We start from the raw sequence: 3334 nt of genomic DNA, 5'->3' as shown, positions 1-3334 counted from the left end.
TAATATCAGTAATATGCAGCATGCACGATACAAGGAAATGGTCAGTAACATCATCACTTTGAGGTACGATATCTACCTGTATATCAGTAAGATCAATTCCATGCAATATAATTAAATATAGCGTATGATTAAAACGATGAGTGGCCGTTTTACTTGACTCCAAAAGAGTTTATTAGGTCAGTAAACGCCACTATCCAGTGGGTCAACCTCTGCTTGGAGACAGCCTTCCCTTTCTGCTGACCTCCAAAGCAGACAAGGAGCTGCTCAGAGCTTCTGAAGCTCTGGGTGCGGTCCACGTATATGTGTAACACTTTTACGGGGCACAGCAACGCCAAGGCTGGATCTGCCTCCTCCGGGGGCAGCGCTTGCAGGTTCGCCACCTGATCTCAGAAGGGAGTGGTGGGAACCTTGGGCACGTATCCAGGCCGGGGTCTCAGGACAACGTGTGAGTATGCCGACCCGATCACAAGGCACTCTTCACTTACCGAAAATGCTTGGAGGTCCCCGACCCTCTTGATGGAAGTAAGCGCGATCAGGAGCTTAACAGACAGGAACTTTAGCTTGACTGATTCAAGCAGCTCAAAGGGACCCCTCTGAAGTCCAGCCAGGACAACAGAGAGATCCCAGGAGGGTATCAGGGGTGTCCTAGGAGGATTTAACCTTCTGGCACCCCTCAGGAAACAAATGATTAGGTCATGCTTCCCCAGGGACCGGCCATCCACTGCATCGTGATGTGCTGCAATATGCCCCAGGAGCCTCTGAAAGTGTTTCAGTGGTACCACCGTCCTGCCTCTGAAGGAACGCAGGCAGTTCAGCACCGACTGGGCACGTTCATTGGTGAGATGTGCCTTCATACTCACTGAGTCTAAATCCATCCCAAGAAAAGAGATTCTCTGCACGGGGGAGAGCTTGCTCTTTTCTTGGTTGACCTGATGCCCCAAATGACTGAGGTGCCAGAGCACCAAGTCCCTATGATCGCACAACTCCTTCTGAATGAATCAGTCGTTTGAATGAATCGGTTGAATCTCAATGACTCACTCATTAACAGTCACTTGCTGTCACCTACTGGCAGTTTTAATTTCACATTTCGACAATTTTTTTATGTTTTAAGATAATTTCAAATAACAGTATTCAGCGTTTTATGTTAAAAACAAAATATTATTTATTCATCTGTGACTGCAGGTTAAATGCATCCATGTCCCCTCTGAAATAGGCCTGCATTAAACTGTGTAAATACATCTAAATTCTATTTCAGATGCAGATTCCAGAAACTTAAAAATTGTTTTTGTTCATTTATTTTACATTTTTCTGGTTTAATCACGATCAGATTTTTTCTAGATCCTGCGTTAAATTTATATTTTGACCTCACTATTCGGGGAACAGACACAGCGCCGCACGATGGAGTCTCCGACGATCACAGCGTCGCGTTCTGTCTTGCGGAGGGGAGCGAAGTGGTTCTGGGTGGAGATCTCAAAGACTGGAGGCTGCGGAGGGGGAGAGGTCGTCACTCGGGGCCTGGCTCGCGTCTTTTATGCCCCAGGAGCCTCTGAAAGTGTTTCAGTGGTACCACCGTCCTGCCTCTGAAGGAACGCAGGCAGTTCAGCACCGACTGGGCACGTTCATTGGTGAGATGTGCCTTCATACTCACTGAGTCTAAATCCATCCCAAGAAAAGAGATTCTCTGCACGGGGGAGAGCTTGCTCTTTTCTTGGTTGACCTGATGCCCCAAATGACTGAGGTGCCAGAGCACCAAGTCCCTATGATCGCACAACTCCTTCTGAATGAATCAGTCGTTTGAATGAATCGGTTGAATCTCAATGACTCACTCATTAACAGTCACTTGCTGTCACCTACTGGCAGTTTTAATTTCACATTTCGACAATTTTTTTATGTTTTAAGATAATTTCAAATAACAGTATTCAGCGTTTTATGTTAAAAACAAAATATTATTTATTCATCTGTGACTGCAGGTTAAATGCATCCATGTCCCCTCTGAAATAGGCCTGCATTAAACTGTGTAAATACATCTAAATTCTATTTCAGATGCAGATTCCAGAAATGTTTTCTTATGTTGGAATGAAAGACACTATAAGTACCGGATGAAGTGCTTCTTATTCTTACCCAAAAATGCAAAATGGAAGAAAGAGTTAAAACTGAACACAATCTTGCTACTCAAGCTGTGTATGAACATTTTATATATATTATTTATTTGCTTCTTTTCCATTTTGCATTTACTTGTACTTTTACTTTCAATACTTCAGTACGTTTGAGATTTATAAAATACTTTTCGTACTTAAGTACAATAAATATCACATACTTTAAGACTTTTACTCAAGTAATATTCTAAACGGTGACTTCAGCTTCTACCAAAGTCATTTTAGGATATCTGTACTTTTACTTGAGTATGGCTTTCAGGTACTTTATACACCACTGGTCCTCGACAGTGTCGCCAAACAGGCCAGCCTGTGAGATAGGAGTGTCAAGAAAGCATACTTTGTCAACGTCTCTCATCTCAACAAGGTAGAGCCAGAGATGGTGCTCCTGGACCACCAGAGTGGACATCGACTTCCCGAGGGACCGCGCAGTGATTTTCATCGCCCGGAGGGTGAAGTCAGTCGCTGTGCGCAGCTCCTGCATAAAATAATTATAAATAACCTTTATCTTTGTTTGTTGTACTGGTGGTTTAAAGGAATAAAGATGACTCTTACAGCATGTTTAATGGTATTTTATTTGATGATTATTTAATGTCATTGTGTCATGACTTTACTTTGAGGGGCCCATCATTACTAACTCATTATTAACTACCCATAAACTAAAATCAACTCATGGTTTGTTAATGCATTATTTTGACATGACTTTAGTTGAGTGGGCCCAATCATAATTAATGAACTGTTAACTACTTACTAAACTCAGCTCATGATTTATTTTATACCTTCTATCAAAAAAACACATGTACTAACACAGTGAGTATTGAGCCCGATTAAGAGATGTGGTGTGGCTTTTCAAGAAGTCAGAGAGCGGAGGTACAGGATCATCACGGCCTGCATCTGGATGGAGAGTGAACTGTACTGACACCCACCAAACATTCTGACCGTACCTGCATGTTTCTAGTTTGGCCATTTCTTTTGGAATCGTTCTACAAATATGCTTTGTAGGTTTTGAGTTTGTATTTATTTATTTAGCTGCATATAAGTCACAGTAGGGTGAGTTTAAAGGGAAAGAGAACACAAAACAGACAAGATTAGTTATTAGTCACACAAGTCACACAAGACTTAAGGGGGAAGTCGTGGCCTAATGGTTAGAGAGTCGGCCTCGTAGCCCAAAGGTTGCGAGT

Source organism: Sinocyclocheilus anshuiensis, unplaced genomic scaffold (genome assembly GCF_001515605.1).
Source record: "Sinocyclocheilus anshuiensis isolate Anshui unplaced genomic scaffold, SAMN03320099.WGS_v1.1 scaffold1018, whole genome shotgun sequence".
Classification (NCBI taxonomy): Eukaryota; Metazoa; Chordata; class Actinopteri; order Cypriniformes; family Cyprinidae; genus Sinocyclocheilus; species Sinocyclocheilus anshuiensis.
Note: the sequence above shows the minus strand (reverse complement) of the source record.